A 21,845-nucleotide genomic window follows, 5' to 3' on the forward strand; every position below is an offset into this window, starting at 1 on the left:
AGTAATGATATTACTTCATTGTCTATGGTATCTTTAAGCAGTCTGTAGTTTCCTTCTTTATCTCTTTTAATTAAATCTATTTTTGCTTTTGTGTTTTCTGATATCAGGATTGCTGCCCTGGCTTTTTTTACTTCAGCTGAAGCATAAAATTTTCTGCTCCAGCCTTCTCCCTTTACTCTGTATGTATTCCTCTACTCAAATTTGTTTTTTATAAACAACAGGTTGTAAGATTAAGGTTTTTAATCCACTTCTGTTTTATGGGAGAGTTCATCCCTTTCACATTTATAGTTATGATTACTATCTGTGTCTGTCTTTCCACTCTATCCCTCCCCCATTTATGCTTTTCTTTCTCTCTTTTCTCCTTTTCCTTCTTCACTAGTTTTGCTTTCAATCACTGCTTCCCTCACTCTGCCCTCTCTTCTATTAGCACCCTCACTTTTCTTCCTGTTTACCCATATTATTTCTTCCCTGCCTTATATTCATTCCCTCCCTTTTCTTTTCCCTTTCCATTCCTACTTCATATAGGGTAAGTTAGATTTCTGTACCTAACTGATTACACTATTCCCTCCTTGAACCAAATCTGATGAGAGTAAAGTTCAAACAATGCTCATCATCCTCTCCTCTTTCCCTCTACATTAATAGATTTTTGTGCCTTTTCATGTGATGTAATTTACTCTTGTCTGCCTCCTTCTTTCCTTTTCTCCGAGTACAATTCCTTTTTATCACTTAATTATTTTTTTTATCATCATCACATCAAAGTCAACTTATACCCACCACCTCTTTCTATGTATACCCTTTTTAACAGTCATAATAACAATGTAATTCTCAAGAGTTACAAAGTATCATCTTCCCTTTTGGGGATGTAACCACTTTGCTCTTATTAATAACATGGTTTTTTTTCTTTCCTGTTCATTTTCTTCTGTTCAACTCTGGTCTTTTCTTCTGGAAGCTTTGAAAGTCCTCTATTTCACTGAATGTACGTCTTCTCCCCTGAAAGATTATGCTCAGTTTCACTGGGTAGTTGATCCTTGGTTATAATCCAAGCTCCTTTGCCTTATGAAATATTGTATTCCACACCCTCCGATTTTTTAATGTGGAAGCTGCAAGATTCTGCAGCTTCCTGACTCTCTGGTTCCATGATATTTAAATTATTTCTTTCTGGCTGCTTGCAGTATTTTCTCTTTGACCTGGTAATTTTGGAATTTGGTTACAATATTCTTTAGTATTTTCAATTTGCAATCTATTTCTGGAGGTGGCTGGTGTATTCTTTCAATGACTACTTTACCCTCTGGTTCAAGGACATCAGGGCAGTTTTCTTTGATGATTTCCTGAAAGATGCTGTCCAGCCTCTTTTTTCATCATGGTTTTCAGAACGACCAATAATTTTTAAATTCTCTCTCCTGGATCTTTTTTCTAGGTCAGTTGTTTTTATCAATGAAGCATTTTATATTTTCTTCTATTTTTTTCATTATTTTGTTTCCATTTGATTGATTCTTGATCGCAAAGTAATTACCTTCCACTTGTCCAATTCTAATTTTTAATGAATTATTTTCTTCTTTTAGATTTTGTACCTCCTTTTCCATTTTGCCAATTCTGCTTTTTAAGGAGTTGTTTTCTTCAGTGTACTTTTCTTTCCATTTGGCCAATTTTTTTTGGTGAAAAAAATGGGGTTAAGTGACTTGCCCAGAGTCACACAGCTAGTGAGTGTTGTCTGTTTGAGGCTGGATTTGAACTCAGGTCCTCCTGACTCAAGGGCTGGTGCTCTTTCCACTGCACCACCTAGCTGCCCCCACCAATTGTATTTTTTAAAGACTTATTTTTTTTGTTCTTTTTCTTTTTTAAATTGTATTAATTTATTTTGATTCATCAATAATCACTTCAATATGCTTTTGAGTTTAAAATTTTTCTCTCCCTTTTTACCTACCACCCTCCCGAAGACAGTACACAATCTGATATAGGCTATACATTTACATTCCTATTTAACATATTTTCACATTAGTGGTGTTGTAAGTAAAAATTAAAACCAATAGGAGGAACCATCAGAAAGAGAAAACAAAACTCAACAGAAGAGAAAAAATAGCAATTCAACTTTCATAGTTTCTTTCGATGAGGAAAGCATTTTCCATCATGAGGCCTCTGGAGATGTCTTAGATCCTTGTATTGCTGGGAAGGGTTAAGTTTATCAATATTAGTCATCATACAATGTGGTTGTTATTGTGTGCAACTTTTTCTTGGTTCTGCTCATTTCACTCAGCATTAGACCATACAAGTTAAAGATTTGCTTTGAAAGTTAATTTTTGTCCTTCCTTTTCTAAGCTATTGACTCTCTTTTGCATACCTCCCATTTTTTCCCCCAACTTTTCTTCTACCTCACTTATTTGACTTTTAAAATCCTTTTTGAGCTCTTCCAAGAAGGCTTTTTGGTCTGTAGACCAGTTCATTCCCCTTAGAGGTTTCAGGTGTGGGTATGTTGATAATGTTTTTGTTGTCCTCTTTTGAATTTGTACCTTGAACTTTCCTGTCCACATAATAAGAATCTATGGTTATTGTCCATTTCTGCTTTTTGCTCATGGTGTTTGCCTGTTTCTTGACTTTACAAAAAAATAGTTGAGCTCTCCTGCTGGAGTGCAGCAGGCATTGACCCAAGCTTCTTGTGCTGGGAGCGCTAGACCTGATTAGGCTTAGTGTGCTGGGGACTCAGATGCTGGTAGTTGGAGGTTGTAAGGTTCTGGAAGCTTACCTGGGACTGGGCTGGTGTCAGCAATACTGAAGCTCTTAGGGTGGGGGTGGGGATTCTGGCTTCTAGGGGACACTTGTTCACCTGGGCCTTGCACTCCTTTCTTTGGCTCCTGTTCACCCAGGCCTTGCACAAGGGTGTTTCAATGCTGGAGGATATCTGTGAGCCTGGAGCTTTGCCTACTGGAGTTGTGCTTCCTGGAATTATGCTGAGGCACCAGAAGATTTGGCTGCTGCAGAATGCCATTGAATGTGGTAGCTTTCCAAACTGAGGTCTACTGGTTCCCCTGCCTGTACTGAGGTATTCAGGGTTTCCTGGTTCTGGCACTTACATGCTCTAGTACCCTGGGGCTCAGGATCTCCCCCTGGCATACTGAGGTGGGGCTTGCTGCTGGGTTTCTGGGATGCCTCCTGTCCTATACTGCTTCCCCTACCCCAGAGGAAGAGGGACCTTTCCCGTTAATCCCCCCAAGCTTTCTGGGCTTACACAACTGCTGCCCTCCATTTTTCTGCAGGCTCAGCTGTTCTAGGGTTCTTCCTGAGGTGATATTTTCTGTGTTTTCAGAGGTCAATAAGGGAGGGTAAGAGCAACTTACTTCTTACTCTGCCATCTTGATTCCTGAAAGCAGAAGTCTCCTGTTTTTCTATAGCCTGTGTAGTATTTCCTATTTTCCTTTTTGACACTTTTGCCATTCTGAGTGGGCTGAGATAGAACTGTTTTTCTATGTGTTTCTTCACTTCAAAAAGAAGTTTTTCTTATGGCAATTAATCATTTGCATTTCTTCTTCTGAAAGCTCCCCATTTATATGCTTTTTAAGTTTGTGAATTTATGAATGACTTTCATTCTTATAAATTTGAATAAGTTGCCTATATATTTTGTAAATTTGGACTTTATCAATTAAACTGGCTGCAATGTTGTATTTCATTTTGGTTTTTTGTTGTTGTTGTTATTGTTTTTTATCTGGTTACCTGCTTCCCCTCTAGTTTTAGGTGCATTGATTTTGTTCGTGTAAAAGCCTCTGTGTGTGTGTGTGTGTGTGTGTGTGTGTGTAATCAAATCTGCCCATTTTATCTACAGTCAACTTTTTTGGTCATGAAGCATTCCATGATTATGAAACAGAATTTCTTTGTTGCTCCTCTAAGTTGTTTATCTTGTCACCTTTTACATCTATGTCATATATCTATTTCAAAAAATATCTTTTTATATAATGTAAGACATTGCTTTATATCTAGTATCTTCCAGATAGGTTTCCACTTTTCACAGTGTTTTTTCTTGAATACTGAGGTATTAATTAGCACAATATATGAGAACTTTGTGTTAATCTGTTGTTATATGCTTAATAAATTCTACATATTATCCTCTTTATCATTTTGTCAGTATTAAATTATTTTTATTATGATTGTGACTTTATACTATTGCTTGAAATGTGTATTGATAGTCCCCTTCTTTTTCACACTTTTTTCATTATTTCCTCTGAGATTCTCAATTTCACCTTTTGATTAATTTCATTGTTTTTTAACTCTTTAAATAATATTTTGAGTATTTCATTTGCATGACACTCAACTAAATTACTTTAGGTAATATTCTCATTTTTATTATATTGCCATACCCCTTCCATGAGTAATTAATATTTTCTTAATTTTTCTTTTTGAATATTTTATTATTTTTCCCAATCACATGTTAAAACAATATTTAACAATCAGGTTTTAAAATTTCAAGTTCCAAATTCTCTCCATCCCTTCCTCCCCCTGACAGTAAGAAATTTGATATGTTATATATGCTCAATCATGTAAAACTTATTGATATATTAGTCACAACATGTAACTTTTAAAGCAGTCTTGCTTCTCTCTTCTATGAAAATTTTAAGATGCTTCAGTGAATAGGTTTTGTTTATTCTCTTCTTTTTATGTTGGCAGTACTATTGCTAGGTACCTGTTTTTGTATCAAGCACCCCTCCAAATAAAAAAAATTAAAGTATAATCCTTGTAACAAATAAGCATAGTGGCAAACAAAACAAATCCTCACATTTGCCATGCTCCCTAATGTATGTTTCATTCAACATCTTGAGTCTATCACCCAAGACATAATAGCTAGGTGGCTCAGTGGATAAAGAACTGGCCCTGCAGTTAGGAGGAGCTGAGTTCAAATATGGTCTTATACATTTGCTAGCTGTGTGATACTTGACTGGAAGACTCATAAAACCATTCTTTACTTTTAAAAATATTTATTCATTTATTTATTTTCAGTTTTCAACATTCATTTCCATAAGTTTTTGACTTTTAAATTTTCTCCTCCTCCCTCCCCAAGGAGACAGACAATCTGATATAGGATTTACATATACATTCACATTAAACATATTTTCACATTTCTGTCTTTATTGTTAAGGAATGTTTTATATTTGTATTTACATAATTCCTATGTTGTCCTTAGATTGTTGTCTCCTCACTATTTTATATTTTCTATAATTATTTTAAGGAGAATTTCTTTAAGTCTTTCGCCTGTGTTTTTTTGATACCCAATAATATTTTCTTAGATTTGTTTTTTATCCTTCAATTTTGTTAAAGTTGTGAATGTATCAATTAATTTGTAGTTTATTCTGTAAGTTTCTCTATGTAATCGATCTTACATTACAAGTTTTTATTTCTTTTTTGTATCTGCTCATTACTTCAATTTCTTTTTTCTTATTGCTATACTTATTTATTCCACAATATCAACTATTAATCATGAAAATGGAAATGCTTCCTTTACTCTTATTTTTATTGCAAAAGCTGCTAAATTATCTCTTTTACATATATTGCTGTTTCTTAGTTTTAGATTTATGTAACAACATTTTAAGAAATATTCATTTTTCCCTTTCTTTACTATTGTTTTTCATAGGAATTGGTATTGTATCTCATCAAAAACTAATAATCTATTTATATATTTATATTATTTTATGAATTGGTACAACTATTTTGTAATCTAATAATATATTTATATTATTTTATGAATTGGTACAACTATTTTGTAAAGCTAATTGGAATCATACCCTTAAATGCACTAACATATATTCCATTGCTATTTTATACCCATACTAAATCTGTAGCCTAAAGTAATAAAAGAATAAGAAAAAAGATTCATAGGTACAAAAAATATTTATAGAAGCTCTTTTTATTGCAGTCAAAATTGCAAACTAATCAAGTGCTTCAAAATGGAGAATCATTAAACATATTATTGAACATTAATGTAGTGCAATGGTATTGTGTCATTAAAATTATGAAAAGGACAGTTTTACAGGAAGTTTAGAGGAATTCTATGAAGTGATGTCAAGCCACATGAGAATGATTAATGCAATGATAACTTCTTTCTATATGAAACAGCTTTGTAAGGCTTTTGAACTCTAATAAGTCCAATGATTTGCCATGAGGCCAGAAGGTTGAATATGATATATACCACTCCCCTCCTCCTAGGTAGGTGATCCACTTAAAATGAGCGGAAAATCTTGCAGTTTTATATGTTGCCAATGTATGAATTTCTTTTCTTCAACTTTGCAATGGATCTGAGATGATTTTTTCTCTTTTCCTCTTTTTTATTTTCCTTACTTTTTTCTGGGAGGGAAATAGAAAGAATAGATCAGAAATGCTTATAAGATAAATTAATGTTATGTAATAAAATCAAAGTCAAGTTTAAATAAAGATTCTCCTAAAGGATTTGCAAGTTAGGTGTACCCTAGCCATCAGAGACAAATAGGGGGTCAGATGGAATGGCTACTCTGAGATAGAGGTAGATCTGCTAGGATAAAATCAAGCCTCCTAAAGACCAGTGTCTGGGAGCCCTGTGATACAATAGATAGAGTACCAGGTCTGAAGTCAGGAAGACTTATCTTTATGAGTTCAAATCTGGCCTTGTGTGTGCCAACCCCATTTGCCTCAGTTCCACATTTGTAAAAATAAGCTAGAGAAGGAAATGGCAAACCACTCCAATATCTTTGCCAAGAAAACTTCAGATAGGGTAACCAAAAGTTAGATATGACTGAACGACAAGAAATAGTGAGGGTTACCTAACTTAAAAAAAAATTCCACATTAAATTAACATTGAAAGACAAACTGGGCATTTGGGCAAGGGTCAGGCAATTATTTATGGAATGTGAATATTTCCAAGGGAAAAAGAAATGTTTCTGATCTTATAGCTCATGTCAGCTAATGGAAAATGAAACATGTGTGTGTGTGTGTGTGGTGTGTGTGTATGTGTGTGTGTGTGTGTGTGTGTTGGCATACAGACCTTGAAAAATTTTATATTTTTGATTTTTTAAAATTGAATTTGTATTCCTATGCCTTCCTGTTCTATTCTTTTGATAATATGGAGGAATGCAGATGAATTCAGTAGATACCTGAAGGGAGGCTGAAGATAGGCATCAAGGTGTTGGGGAAGATTTTGCCTTTTCCATTAAGCCTCTCACCCAAATCAGAAGACTGTGAATTGAGCACACCTTTTTTTGCACTTTTTCAAGATTGTAAAAGAGTGAGAGGGAGGCAAAGGTATGCCAGTTTAGCATCAGCATAACCTGAGACTTTTCAGAGACTGAAAGATAGATATAGAAAGTTAAAAGGAAAAAGTTCAGTTGCAAAATAAACCTTCCTAACCCCATTAAAAAGTAATAGGCTTGAACACCTTAATTCCAAAAGGAAAGGGTAATAAATAAATGGCTTCCAGTGCATAGACTCACATTACATGATTTTATCTAGTCCCTGGTTTATTTAGGTTTCCTGAGGACTTCAGGGGTCAAAAATGCTGCAGTGAAACCAGCCAACTAAAGGAAATATTAAATGCCCAAAGGAGTGAGGAGGCTTTTGAAAGAGGAGGAACTTTCTGAAGACAGAAAAGAAATCCTTTTACGATCTCATATTGGGATTACAAAGAGTTTTAAAATTGAATATCTGAGGAAGTCAAATGGAACTTGCTTCTATTTTTCCTAACCCAAAGGTCTTTGCCCTGTCTATAATGGCTTTGTATTATTCCATTTGAAAAGAGCACACAGTAAAGGTTAGCTAAAGAGAGATGAAAACAGGTTAGCCCAGGCAGTACTTGAAGGATGTAAAATATGGTGGCTTACCACTGAACAGGGAACCCTGAAGACCAGCTGATTGCCACATTTACCTGGATGGTACCAGAGAAGAGAAACATATAGCCAAGCATCTTGCCACCTCTAATCTAGCAGCAGCTGCCCAGTGACAGAGAAAACTGCTTAGCTTTAACCAGTAGCTACATCTTAGCATTTGAATGTCATTATTTGTTCTCTTCCAAAGTCTTAGCCCTGTAGCCACCTAGCTCAGTGCAAGAGCTGCAGAGCTTGGTGGAATCAGCTTTCCCACTTTTGAAATTTATTACATAGGTGCACATTGGCCTCTCCAGTTAAGACACCATAATCCTTTTAAGTGGAGTTATCCCAGTTGAATGCTAGTGCATTGGAAACTATATCCCAGATGAGAAGGAGAGGTAATGGTAATCAACTTTGTGAAGATCTTCTGGAGCTAGAAAAGGCAAAAGAGTTTACTAGTTGCCTGTGCTATATGTTTCGTCTTCATGTGTAAGTCACTACCATTGGACTTTAAATTCATACCTACTCTACCACCACTCCTCAACACTGGGTATATTTATTGGAAAATGTGTCTCTCATGTGGAGGGAAATAATTTACAACTATTGTTACTGCTATGGCAGAAACTAAGTGTATATCGACATCTCATGCTGTATACCAAGATAAGGTCAAAATAGGTATATGATTTAGACAGAAAGGGTGATACTATAAGCAAATTAAGAGAACATTGAATTGTTTACCTGTCAGATCTATGGATAAGGGAAGAATTTAGAACCAAAGAAGATGTAGGGAGAATTATGAAATGTAAAATGGACAATTTTGATTGTATATAATTTAAAAGTTTTGATTTTTGCACAAACAAGACCAATGCAACCAAAACTAGAAGGAAGCCATAAATTCTGCTTTACCAATTCCTATCTACCTTGAACCATTCATGAATATGCTACTGTGTTTCAACACTTTCTTGGATATTGAAATGGTTCATTGTCTTATTGGGTTTACATTCAAGTTCCATTATCATAGAATATTTGTTCAGTGACATTTGAAGTTGCTTAGATATATTGGTAACCATATTCCCTTCCATGTTAATCTCATCAGTATTAATTTACCTTCTTGTGCTCTACATTTTAAACTGCGTTTTCCTCTTCCTGATCACAGTGTATTCACCTCATATTCCTTTATCACTTACTTTCTGACATCTTCACTTTCAGGGATTCCCACAGAAGCTGGATCTTGGAGCTATTTCATACTCTTTTTCTAGAAATTCACTTTTCATGGGCAGTTTGCTAGCAGTAACATAAGACTTGCCTCAATAGCATGCCATGCCCCTTTCTAGCAGGACAAGTACATGTGCTTGTTGTTCTGATGCTCCAGTTATCTCTGCTCTTTAGTTTTCTGCATCAGCTTTATCATTGCCAGCAGTGTGTTCATGCTGTAAACAGTTTGCTGCCAAGCAGGATAGAACATATATCTTTCTATCTTAATCAAGTAGGTTGGGAGAATTGTAAACTACTGATTATTGTGAAAGAACGGTACCAAAAGGGCATCTGGAGGAGAGGCTAGAAGAGCCAGAATCATCAGAATATAAATTGCTAAGTAGAATGCAGAACAAAAATCAGTGTATTTCATTATGTACTTCTGTAGAGAATAGGGGAAAGAAAAGGGGGAAGAATAAGAGTGCTGATGATGTGAATTCAGAAATAGTGAACTCAAATCTCACGCCTATTAGTTTAGTAGATTTCTTGGTGTCTTAGCCTGCCAATAGCTAGAATTGCTTTTCCATTGCCGTATAATTTTTCTTTTGGGGGAAACTTTGGGATTTAGTGAAAACTGCATGAAATTTGTGGTGTTCAATGCTGTTGTTTGCTTGAACAATTAATGACCTTTGAATGAGACCATAGTATGGAAATATGTAAAGATTACACAAAGATTATGTATTTTAAAATTTATAATATTTTAGTGCTTTGTTCCCTGCCCAGGGTGACATCATGCCAGTTGCTTTGGTGTCAGCATATTAACACATATGGGATCTTTCTATCCATGTTGAAATCACTCCTTGTTACTGAAATCTTGGACAATAATTGCAACAATACTTTTCATCCTAATATTGCATAGTTGTGATTAATGTAACCACATAGACTTTTTGTTAGTTAGTTTGAACATTTCCTCATTTACCTGATTCAACTGATATTTTACTACAATTTGCTATTTGACATCTGCTATACTTTATTAAAAGAGGCAAAATTGCCTAAAATACTAAGTAAGAGAAGCAGTCAGTGTACACCTTTCATGGTTGACTGGCACATACTTGTAATCTGGAGGGAAAGGATTTTTGAATGCTTTAATTAATGCAGAAGACTTGAGGAATTAAATATATTATTGTATAGTGTTGTTTATTAAAAGCGATAGACTTGCATTTCCTAAAAGTCATTTGTTCATCTTTTGGTGAGAACTCCTTGTGGGAGGCTTCATACATTCCACAGTGAGCTCACTGCACTGACTTGGAATTCAAAAGAACAAAAATCCCAGTTCTACTCTAATAAAACTTAGTCATTGGGCTTTTGTGGAGCTTAATTCCATTATGTTCAAGGCAAATCAAAATGCACTTCTATAAGAAACTATTTAAAGCCTTATCTCCCTTATTTAAAAGATCTGAAAGACTGGTGACTGGGTGATGAATAATGTTTCTTCAACTTCTGACATTCTATAGATCAATTAAATGTCCACTCTCTATTACTTCTTGCTTCTCCCTTCCATTGAGCAGAATTGTAACCATAGGAACAGACCAGACTACAGATCAACCTTGAGATATTTCACTATTCACTAAATTTTCACTATGTATGCAAAACACTGACTGAGTATTATAAATAACATGTTGGCAGAATCTACCAACTTCTCTGGCAAATACATCAAAACATAAAAGTAGAATGCAGGTTAAATTGTTTTGTCTGATGAAAAGAATTTTGTAGATTGCAAGTATAGTAAATATATACTACTAGGCCATCCTTGATCATATTACTAAAGAATTGATTATAATCTGTCATTGGATTTTCAGAATTTCAAATTTAGTATTCTATTGGGAATTTTTAATTTATTCTTTTTCTAGCTTTTTTAGTTGCATGCCCAATTCATTAACCTTTTCTTTATCTATTTTATTCATGTAAGCATTGAGAAATAGAAATCTTTCCCTAAGAACTACTTTTACTGCATTTCATAATAATAAAGTTTTGGTATGTTGTCTCATTATTGTCATTCTCTTGCATGAAATTATTGACTGTTTCTCTGATTTGTTGTTTGACCCATTCATTCTTTACGATTACATTATTTAGTTTCCAATGAATTCTCAGTCCACATTTCCATGGCCTTTTATTACATTTGTTTTTTATTGCATCATGATTTGAAAAGGATTCATGTAATATTTCTGCCCTCCTGCATTGGATTGAGAGGTTTTTATGCCCTAGCAAATGGTCAATTTTTGTGTAGGTGCCATGTAACACTAAAAAAAAGGTATATTCTTTTCTACCCTCATTCAATTTTCTCTACAGGTCAACCATAACTAACTTTTCTAAAATTTCATTTATCTCCTTAACTTCTTTCTTATTTATTTTGTGGTTAGATTTATCAAGTTCAGAGAGTGGGAGGTTGAGGTCCCCCACTAGTGTAGTTTTGTTATCTATTTCTTCCTGTAACTCCCTTAACTTCTCCTTTAGGAATTTGGCTGCTATACCACTTGGTACATATATGTTTATTTTTTTCTTTATTTTGAATTATCAACAATCACTTCCATAAGCTTTTGAGTTTTATATTTTTCTACCCTTCCCTCCCTACCTCCCTCCACAAGATGACATGCAATCTGATATAGGATATACATATACATTTCTATTAAACATATTTCTACATTAGTGATGTTGTAAGGAAGAATTAGGACCAATAGGAAGAACCACCAGAAAGAGGAGACAAAACATAACAGAAGAAAAAAAATAGCAAACAGTATGTTTCAATCTGCATTCAAACTCCATAGTTCTTTCTTTGGATGTGGATAGCATTTTCCATCATGAGACTTTTGGAGATGTCTTAGATCCTTGCATTGCTGAGAAGGGCTAACATTACTCATCACACAACGTGGCTGTTACTGTGTACAATGTTCTCCTGTTTCTGTTCCCTTCACTCAGCATCATTCCATAGAAGTCATTCAAGGTTTTTTTGAAGTCAGCCTGTTCATCATTTTTTACAGCACAATAGTATTCCATTACATTCATATAACCACAACTTGTTCAGCCATTCCCAAATTGATGGGCATCCAAGCTAATATAATAAAAATGGCAGTTCTGCCTAAACTAATTTACTTATTCAGTGCCATACCAATCAAACTACTAAAAATTATTTTATAGAATTAGAAAAAAAATAACAAGATTAATTTGGAATAACAAAAGTTCTAGAATATCAAGGGAACTAATGAAAATTAAGGCAGAAGAAGGTGGCCTAGCCATTCCAGATATTTTGAGTGGGGGGCAATTGAGGTTCAGTGACTTGCCCAGGGTCACACAGCTAGTAAGTGTTAAGTGTTTGGTCTGAAGCCAGATTTGAACTCAGGTCCTTTTGACTTCAGGGCCAGTGCTGTATCCACTCTGCCACCTAGGTACCCCCAGATCTTAAATTGTATTGTAAAGTATCAATCATCAAAAACTACTTGGTACTGGCTAAGAAACAGAGTGATCTATCAGTGGAATAGGTTAAGTATGCATATCTGTTTTGTAATGATATTACTTCATTGTCTATGGTATCTTTAAGCAGGATCTAGTTTCCTTCTTTATCTCTTTTAATTAGATCTATTTTTGCTTTTGCTTTGTCTGAGATCAGGATTGCTACCCCTACTTTTTTTACTTCAGCTGAATCATAAGATATTCTGCTCCAGCCTTTTACCTCTACTCTGTGTGTGTCCCTCTGCTTTAAATGTGTTTCTTGTAAACAATATATGGTAGGATTATGGTTTTTAATCTACTCTGCTGCTTCCCTTGTATAGAAGAGTTCATACCATTCACATTCACAGTTATGATTACTATCTGAGTCTTTCTCTCCATCCTATTGCTCCCCTCTCTCATTTATACATTTATTTTTTTCTTCCCTTTCCTTCCTCACTAGGGTTTTCCTTTTAACCACCTCCTTCCCTCAGTCTGCCCTCCTTTCTACTAGCCCCCACCCTTTTCTTCCCCTTTAGTCTTACTACTTCTTCCCTCTCTTCTATTTATTCCCTCTTTTTTCTTTTCCCTTTCCCCTCCTACTACTTATAGGGTAAGTTAGATTTTTATATCTGATTATAATTATTACCTCTTTGAACCAAATCTGATGGGAGTAAGGTTCAAACAATGCTTGTCTCCCTCCCCTCTTTTCCTCTACTTTAATAGGTTTTTGTGCCTTTTCATGTAATGTAATTTACCCTTGTCTGCTTCCTTCTTTCCTTTTGTCCCAGTTCAATCCCTTAATTAGATCCACTTAATCCATTTAATTAAGATTTTTTTTACCATGCAATCAATGTCAATTTACACCCACCCCCTCTGTCTATGTATACCCCTTTTAAATGTTCGTAATAACAATAAAGTTTTCAAGAGTTGTAAGTGTCATATTCCCTTGTAGGGATGTAAATATTTTGCCTTTGTTAATAACATGTTGTTTTTTATGTCCTGTTTACCTTTTTGTGCCTCTCTTGAGTCTTGTATTTGAAGATCAAATTTTCTGCTGAGCTCTGGTTTTTTCATCAGTAAGGTTTGGAAGTCCCCTATATCATTAAATGTCCATCTCCTCCCCTGAAAGATTATGCTCAGTTTCACTGGGTAGTTGATCCTTGGTTGTAATTCAAGCTCCTTTGCCTGACAGAATATTATATTCCACACTCTTGATTTTTTTATGTAGAAGATTGCAAGATCCTACAGCTTCCTGAATCTGGTTCCATGATATTTAAATTATTTCTTTCTAGCTGCTTGTAGTATTTCCTCTTCGACCTGGTAAATTTGGAATTTGTCTACAATATTCCTTGGCATTTTCAATTTGGAAGTGATTGGTGGATTCTTTCAGGAGGTAACTGTTGGCTACTTTCAATGGTTATTTTACACTCTGGTTCTAGAACTAGTTTTCCTTGATGAATTCTTGAAAGATACTGTCTAGGCATTTTTTTTATCATGGTTTTCAGATAGACCAGTAATTTTAAAATTGTCTCTCCTAGATCTATTTTCCAGGTGTGTTGTTTTAACCAACGAGGTATTTTATGTTTTCTTCTATTTTTTCATTCTTTTGTTTCTGTTTAACTGATTCTTGATCTCTCCTAAAGTCATTAGCTTCCACTTGTCGAATTCCAATTTTTAATGAATTGTTTTCTTCTTTTTGATTTTGTACCTCCTGTTCCAATTGGTCCATTTTACTTTCGAAGAGGTTCTTCTCCTCAGTTAGCTTTTGTAGTTCCAAGCTGTTGACTCTCTTTTCCAAACCTCTCATTTCTTTTCCCAACCTTTCTTCTACCTCTCTTATTTGACTTTTAAAATCCTCTTGAGTTCTTCCAAGAAGGCTTTTTGGGTCTGAGACCAGTTCATATTCCCCTTTGAGGTTTCAGATGTGGGCATATTGACAATAGTGTCCTCTTTTGAATTTCTGCCTTGGTCTTCTCTGTCCGCATAATAAGAATCTCTGGTCATTGTCTGTTTCTGTTTGCTCATGGTGTTTGCTTATTTCCTGACCTTTAAAAACATTGAGCTCTCCTGCTGGAGGCCAAGTTACTTGTGCAGGGAGCCCTGGACCTGGGCTTTGTGTGCTGTGGCTTGTTTTTCAAAGATATTTGTTGTTGTATAGAAGACTTCTCTATGAGGCAGGATAGGAAAGGAAACATGGAGGAAATATAATTGATATTAAAATAAATGATATGAACCAAATTCTTTTTCAAAACAAAGAAGATTTCACCACCAAAAATTCTATCACCCTCTGCCTCACTGTAAGGGTTATCTACTATGAATTTAGATTGAAGATCCTTGCATGAGTATTTGTCCATTGCTCTATAGCTGAATCCTTTACAGAACTGTGAAACCTGCTGCCTTTAGGTCCAGTAGGAAATGCTTCCATTGCCAAGGCTTCCTTTACTACCCTCTTGGAAAAAAAAATTAAGTTTTAACTTTTATTGTTACATCATAGACATTTTTGTTATACATAGCTCCCTCTCACTTCAATCACCAACAAATAAACTGACAGCTATGACAATAAAAACCACCTAAGGAAAACAAGTGAACTAAATTCATCTGATTATATATGTAAGAGATACAATTATACATCTATATGAGCACTTTCAGTGCCCACAGAGTTCTTTATGTCTAAAGAATGGCATAAATTGCTCCCTTATCTCATCTCTAGATAAAACAGGTCATCACTCCATTCCCTTGTGACTTTGTTAACTTCTCTATATTTTCTGGGCCTCTTGTTCCTGTCTTTCTAATATCAGGCTTAACTTGCTTGTCTATTAATGAGCAAGATATAGCTATCGGTTTCATTAAATAATTAATACACCATTTACTTTGATTTGGTTAAATGCTAAAAAATATTGTCTCTATTGTTTCCGAAATGCCTGTAGACACTTAAAATTTAGATCTTGTCCCTTTTATCATTACACTCAATGTCTCATAAAGGAATAATATATAAATGCAGATAATTATACTATACAATAATGAAAAGATAAGAACGTTGAGAATAAAGATGTAAAGTCATTTCAGATTAAGGAATTCAAGGAAGGCTTCATTCAAATAGTTTGCTGTTGAGTAGGCTTTTACAAGATGGCTGCATATATGCTAAGGGCATTCTGTTATCAGGAAACTATTAAAATGTATTAAGATTTATTTAATAGCTATTAATCTATTAAGACTTCGTGTTACACTAACACTTTTGGGACACTGAATAAGGAAAGTCTCTACAATACAATGGTAAACTGTAGGGTGCCTACATCAACCTGTTTGACTGTAATTTAATGAATATGGAATGATGTTATTTGAGATTTATGAGTGTGGGCTAGTAGTGTGAGAACAATAAAAGTTCTCTGTGAGTGACTTCCTTGTCAACAATAAAGTTAAAGGCATATTTTGTTTTAAATAATCAAATTCTGGTGAACCATTTCATCTATTTAAATATTTTCATAGATTACATTCTTATCAAATTTACTGGAAGCACAGATTTAAAATGCAACCCTAACTCATTAAACGATTATATCAGGATCGAAGGAGGTCTAGACAGGATTTGTTTAAATTTGGTTAAATTTAGTAAGGTGAAGCTTGTGTTTTAAGATGAATTAGATAAGACTCAGGGGTTTTGTAATGAGAAACTTTCACAGCCATCTTTAATAATATGAAATCCTGTCATCTGGAATTAAATTTTTGTTCTTTTTGCCACTACTGTGCCAAATTAGATACAATTGGTGGAAGTTTCTCTTTTCACTGTGCATATTCCTGGTGCTGTCATATTTCAGGCACAATGAATGGAATAATGTTCTGGTGACTGCAGCAGAAACAATCATTCCATTTTTTAAATTTCTGTTCAGCTTTTACTCTCCCAGTTTGCCTCACCGTTCTTTCTGCAAAAAAGAATTTTGAACAAGTTTCATGGTAGATCAGTAGCACCAGAGCATTTGCTATGATAACTTTCATGTTCCAGTTTACATTTATGCAGTTAGCACATACTATAATGATTTAAAACCTGCTAAGACTTGGTAACTCACTGCACATCTTACATGGCCTATCCTACAGATAGTGAGTGATACAGTAAGCAGTTTGATTCTTTAATCTTTATGTTTAAATCCTTAGTAGGTGACCATGGAGAAAACTCCAGTAGAAATCTTCAGCTCTCATTACAGCTCTCTCTCATTGTCCATCAGCTTCGGCAACTAACCTGGATGATGCTCCATGCAACCTTAGAAGCCCAAAGTAAAAACCCTTAGAAGGTTAATTGTGTCAGATTTTAGTGGAGAATCTTAGCAAAAAAAAAATGAGACCAATGAGTACAGAATTTTGGGACTCGTTCATTTGTGTTATCATTACTATTGTTCAGTGATATACTCAATTGCCCTTACTTCTGTGAAGTCTTTCTCAAGTTGAAATGATCATTTATGGCTCTGTGGTTTCTTCAGGGTATATTAGAGTATCTTACATTAAGGTTCTTTATGCCAAAGACCCCAGCCTCTTGGATAAGAACTCACTATTTGACAAAAACTGCTAGGAACACTCGAAAACAATATGGGACAGACTAGGTATAGACCAACATCTTACACCATATACTAAGATAAGGTCAAAATGGGTACCTGATTTAGACATAAAAGGTGATACCACAAGCAATTAGAAGAGCAAGTAATAGTCTACCTGTCAGATCTAGGGAGAATGTAAGAATTTATGACCAAAGAAGAGATAGAGAGCATTACAAAATGTTGAATAGATAAATTTGATCATATGAAATTTAAAAAGTTTTTCAGAAACAAAACCAATGCAGCTAAGATCAGAAGGAAAGCAGAAACCTGGGAAACAATCTTTACAGAAAGTGTTCCTGATAAAGTCTTCACTTCTCAAATATATAAAAAACTGAGTCAAATCCATAGAAATACAGCCATTCCCCAGTTGATAAATGGTGAAAGGATATGAATAGACAATTTTCAGATGAAGAAATCAAAGTTATCTGTAAGCACAAGAAGAAGTACTCTAAAGGGCAGCTAGGTGGTGCAATGAATAGCGCTCTGGCCTTGGAGTCAGAAGGACCTGAGTTCAAATCCAGCTTCAGACACTTAACACTTACTAGCTGTGTGACCTTAGGCAAGTCACTTAACCCCGACTGCCTCACCAAAAAAAAAAGAAGAAGTGCTCTAAATTACTTTTGATTAGATAAATGCAAAGCAAAACAACTCTGAGGTACCACCTCACACTTATCAGATTGTCTAATATGACAAAAAAGGAAATTGATAAATGTTGGAGAGGATGTGGGAAAATTGGGACACTGATGCCCTCTTGATTGAGTTGTGAATGGATGCAACCATTCCATAGAGTAATTTGGAGTTATGCCAAAAGGGAATCAAACTACATTCCCTTTGATACAGCAATACCACTACTAAGTCTATATCCCAAAGAAACAATAAAAAAGTGGAAAGCACCTATATTACAAAAATATTTATAGCATTTTATCGTGGCAAAAAATGGAAATTAGGGGATGCCCATGAATTGGGGAATGGCTAAACCATTTGTTATATGTGAATGTAATGGAATAATAAGAAACCAAGAGCAGTCAGATTCAGAAAAACCTGAAAGGACTTGTATGAACTGATCTAAAGTGAAATGAGCAGAAGCAGGAATACATTATAAACAGTAACAACAACATTGTTATGAACGACATAGCTCTTCTCAGACATACAATGGTCCAAGACGATTACAAAGAACTCATGATAGAACATATTATCATATCCAGATAAAGAACTGATGGACGCTAAATGCAGATTGAAGCATACTATCTTCACTTAACTTTACTTTTTCTTTTTTTTTCTTTTTGGTGTGTTTCCTCTTTCACAACTGTAATTAATATGCGAGCATGTTTTACATGATTGCAGATATGTAACGTATGTGAAATTACTTACCATTTTACAAAGAGGAGGAGGAAGGGAAATTTGGAATTCAAAATCTTCTAAAAATGAATGCTCATAATTGTCTTTACATATAATTGGGGGAGAATAAAATACTATTGAAAAAGAAAGTGTAAAAAAAGACTATTTCTGTAATATAACCTTGTCTTTGAGGAGATTGGAGTGCAAGAACTCAGTTCTTTTTCTTCATGTCTCCCACAATCTGTAGTTACAGGTACTCCAAAAATGCTTTCTGAATGATGTAATGAATGAAGGAATGTATCAGTGGATGAATGAATCCAAAAAATAAATTCAGTCCCAAAAAAAGCATCTTTCTAAGTGTTGCTGGAAGGAATTATATGCAACTCTTTGATGTGATTTCAAAATAAGACCCCAGAGCATCAGATTTAACTATCTGTTTACTCAATATACCTTTTAGAACACTGACTTCTCAATAATCAACAGCTAACCCACATTGTCTCTTAGGAAACCCTTCCAGCATTACAGGATTTTAGATGCATGAAAAAGAAAATGAGACTAGAATTAAAATATTCCCCAAATAGCAGTGAGATGGCCCCACCATAAATGGATGATGGAATATTCATAATGTCTGCTTTGCTTTTCTTTGTTTGAAAATGGATACTGTTCCTTTGATGGACATTTAATTCCAAAGGTTGCTACCTGCTTCCTATCTCTCTTTGCTCAGAAATTAAATGAGGATGTGTCTGAGCTCCTGCTATAATAATCTCCTTAAATGCAGAGAGAGTTAGTGTTGGAATAGTAGAATATTAGAATCTTCAAAGAGGGACAATTATTGAGGGAACTAGATTAATGAGATGTCATAACAACTTAGCTAAATTCAGTGCTGACCTTTCTCCTAGAGAATGGGCTTGATAAATGTAGTTCATTACCAAGTTCTGACATGAAAATAGGAGCACACTTTATGTTTCTAGGCAGGCTGATCAATATTTTATTGGCCCAAGCATATACAAAGGTTGAGTAAAAGGTCCAGAAGTTGACTGATCTGGTCCAGAATAGATCCCTGCCCCTGTGATGATCTCAGCCTTAAGGATAGTGGAGACACTTCTTCTGTGAGCTATTTGTCGTATATATTACTGCCTTGAACATCCTAAGGGAACAAAGGATGACTAAAGAGGTGCCACAGGGGAAAAGACTTATTTTCAGAGATATCCCTGAAAGCAGGGAAAGAAAGGTTGTGCATTTTTTATGTGTTTCTTCACTTTTTTTATTCTATTTTGTTTGCCTTCAGAGCAGGCCAACCAAATCTTCCCCCAAAGAATTAGCCCTTTAAGGATAAATTTTGTGAACTTTCTCAGTGGTCAGATCTTTCAATCTGGTAAATATGAAATTGTTTGTCTGCTGCCACTAGGAAGGAATTCACCTTTAAAATTCCCTCATGCTACAACGCCTCTGATAACATTGTGAGGGGATTTTCTAACTCTTTCTTCATCTAACCCGGAAACATGCTTATGATCTTTGTTATACTTAGGCTAATTGCCACTTTCCAGTCATTAAGTTTCTAGGGATCATCATAGGAACTGAACTGGTGATTTCATTAGTAAAGGGAATTCCTACAGCAGCACACTCCTCCCTTTGCTAATGCAGGTCTCTGCATCTCTTCTGAAACATAGATTTTGGAATTTGCCTATAGCACTAAGCCATTAAGTCACTGGCCCAGTGCCCCATGACTAGTATTTCTCAGAGGCAGATCTTTAATCCAGGAGTTATGGATGGCAGAGTTCCCTATCTTCTAGACATGCTACCTCATGAATTAAAATTATAGAATATTTATTTTACAAACTAAAATGAAACAAAATTGTGAGTCTTATAATGAATAATGCCAATCCCAAAGGGCCCAACAAAAATTATTTTTGGCTCTACAACTCTCTTTAGCTCAAAGAGGAATGGGTACCATTGATAGCATTTTCATCTGTCCTTTCTTCTTCCTTCAGGTTTCTCTTCGATTATAATCTGTTTCTGAGTTCAGAGAGCCTGTCAAGTTTCTATTACACAGTCCTCTAGTTTTTTATGTAGCATCCTCCAGTAACTTATGCTCCAGTCCTCCAATCATGTATATACCATTTTGAAGTCTGCTTTACATATGCCATCTTTACAATCAAACATATGCCCTTTTATACACATTGTCTCTATTGTGATTCAGAACAAGCCTATGAGCTAAGAACAGAAGGAAATTTTTCTCCATTTTACAGATAAACTAATGCTCAGAATAATCAATTGATTTGTCCAGGTCTCATAACTCAGTATGAAGAAGGGGTGTGAACCAACGTATAAGAATCTCAGTCACTTTTCATTGTATCACATGCTTTTGTTTCACTTTTCAAGGTGATATTGATAAGAATATAAGGGCATTTGCCAACTAATTGAACATGCATTGATTACTTTTATATATTTAGTTCATAATGATGTAACAAGGACAATCTCTCAAGCTAAGCTTTTTGTGACCAAAACCATTTTCCACATCATTCATTAATTCAATAAACATTTAATGACCTCCTTATATATGCTTAAATATAGAACAATTCCTCCTTCTGACCTGGTGTTTGAGCAGGTTTCTTCAATTTTATAAGACTTGAGTTAAGCTTTAAGGATGGACAGACTTTTGATGAATGGAAAAGGGAGGCAACCTGGAAGATGGGCATTCCAAGGAGAGGGAAGAGTGTGAGTGAAGGCATAGCAAAGATGTGTGTGTGTATGTGTGTGTGTGTGTGTGCGCACGCACACACACACATATACTCATAAAGTCTTTCAGTAAAGAATTCTTCAGCATGAGGCAGCTGTGTGTCACACTCGATGCAATGCTGGGCCTATACTTAAGATAATCTAAGTTCAAATCTGCTTTCCAACATTTAGTAGCTGTGTTCACCTAGGCTCATCACTTAACATTTAGCTTCCTTTACTTACCTTATTCATAGAATAGGAAAAATATAGTATCTACTTCCCAAGAGTTGTTGGAAGACTCAAATGAAGTATTTATAAATTTCTTAGAACAGTTTCTCATTCATAATTGATGGTTAATGAATTCTTGTACTTTTTCTCTTCATGTCTGTGAATCACTATTCAAAAATCTTTAGACTCCACTAATGTAAAATTTGTGGTTTTTCAGCAAACAGCACAATAAAATGTACAAGGACTATTTAATTTCATAAAATAATTGGCTTTTCAAGCACTGTCACCCAATTATAAAGCACACATTTTTATACATACCAGTACATATGTATATAATACGCCGATTGGTATTAGTTCTTCTGTAAAGAGGCTATAGTTGGCCAGATGTCTGGTGGTTTAATCATACACACACACACACACACACACACACACACACACACACACTATTAGTATAATTTCTTATCTATTTCTAACTTCAAAGAAA

The 21,845-nt window shown here is 35.0% G+C and overlaps 1 protein-coding gene across 1 annotated transcript in view; it reads left to right on the forward strand.

Annotated features, from left to right (window-relative positions):
- The window catches only part of LOC144455705 (follistatin-related protein 4-like), a 256,581-nt gene that overhangs the window by 212,438 nt on the left and 22,298 nt on the right, over nucleotides 1-21,845 (forward strand). The window lies entirely within an intron of this gene.

Source organism: Phascolarctos cinereus, unplaced genomic scaffold, assembly GCF_003287225.1.
Source record: "Phascolarctos cinereus isolate Bilbo 61053 unplaced genomic scaffold, phaCin_HiC Scaffold_2;HRSCAF=192, whole genome shotgun sequence".
Classification (NCBI taxonomy): domain Eukaryota; kingdom Metazoa; phylum Chordata; class Mammalia; order Diprotodontia; family Phascolarctidae; genus Phascolarctos; species Phascolarctos cinereus.